The following is a 1,283-nucleotide window of genomic DNA, read 5'->3' as shown; positions in this document are numbered from 1 at the left end:
CACAAGAAAGCTATGGACTAATATATCTTACCAATAAGATGCAAAATCCTCAAAACAATTAGCAAGTAGAATTTGGCAATATGTAAAATGGATTATACACCACGATCAAGTGGAATTTATCCCAGGAATGCAAGATTGTTTTAACATCCAAAAGTCAATTGATGTAACATACCACATCAATAGAGTAAATGGGCCTGTCTGCACCGACCAGCACCAGGCCCATGACACAGGGGTACTGGGACATCTGAGGGCTGACCCACACCATCTGCCTGCTCCAGCAATACACAGACTCAAGCTATGAGGAAAAGAAGCACACGATGGGGGGGTGCTCCTGACTCTGACAGAAGCCAGTGGTTGAATGAAAAAGTTGAGCTAGGCCTGGACTTTCCCAATGTGCCCTACTTGACTGATGGGGCTCACAAGATAACCCAGAGCAAGGCCATCCTGGGCTGCATTGCCTACAAGCACAACCTGTGTGGGGAGACAGAAAGGGAGAAGATTTGGGAAGACAGTTTGGAGAACCAGCTTATGGACAACCAAATGCAGCTGGCCAGACTCTGCTACAACGCAGGTTCTGAGAAACTGAAGCCAGAATACCTGGAGGCACTCCCTGCAATGCTGAAATTCTACTCACAGTTTCTGGGGAAGCAGCCATGGTTTCTTGGGGACAAGATCGCCCTTGTGGATTTCATTGCTTATGATGTCCTTGAGAGAAACCAAGTATTTGAGCCCAAGTGCTTGGATGCTTTCCCAAACCTGAAGGACTTCATCTCCCGATTTGAGGGCTTGGAGATCTCTGCCTACACGAAATCCAGCCGCTTCCTCCCAAGACCTGTGTTCACAAAGATGGCTGTCTGGGGCAACAAGTAGTGCCTTGAAGGCCAGGAGGTGGCAGTGAGCTGCCCATACTCAACCTGCTGCCCAGACTGTGTAGAGCAGCTGGACTCCACACCCCAGCCCCTGCCTTCTTGTTCTTTTCTCCTGTTTATTCCCTTCTTTACCCCCAAGACTTTATTGGCCCTCTTCACTTCCCCTAAACCCCTGTCCCATCCAAGCCCTTTAAAGCCTCAGCTACCCATTTTCCTTTATGAACGTCTCCCTCCCAACACTACCCTTCCCTGCACTAAAGCCAGCCTGACCTTCCCTCCTGTTAGTGGTTGTGTCTGCTTTGAGGGGCCTCACTGGCCCCTCGCCTGTGGAGCTAGCTCAGCCCTGAGGTCCTAGGGCTGCATGAAAGAGCAGCATTGACTGGTTTACAGGCCCTTCTCCTGCAGCATGGCCCC

General features: G+C 50.2%; 1 pseudogene; it reads left to right on the top strand.

Annotated features, from left to right (window-relative positions):
* Positions 1 to 221: 221 nt before the first annotated feature.
* Positions 222 to 944, top strand: LOC696256 (glutathione S-transferase Mu 2 pseudogene; annotated as a pseudogene).
* The last annotated feature ends 339 nt before the right edge of the window (positions 945 to 1,283 follow it).

This window comes from Macaca mulatta, chromosome 4, assembly GCF_049350105.2.
Source record: "Macaca mulatta isolate MMU2019108-1 chromosome 4, T2T-MMU8v2.0, whole genome shotgun sequence".
In the NCBI taxonomy this organism is placed as follows: Eukaryota; Metazoa; Chordata; class Mammalia; order Primates; family Cercopithecidae; genus Macaca; species Macaca mulatta.
The sequence above is the reverse complement of the archived record's forward strand: the minus strand, read 5'-3'. Positions and strand labels throughout refer to the sequence as shown.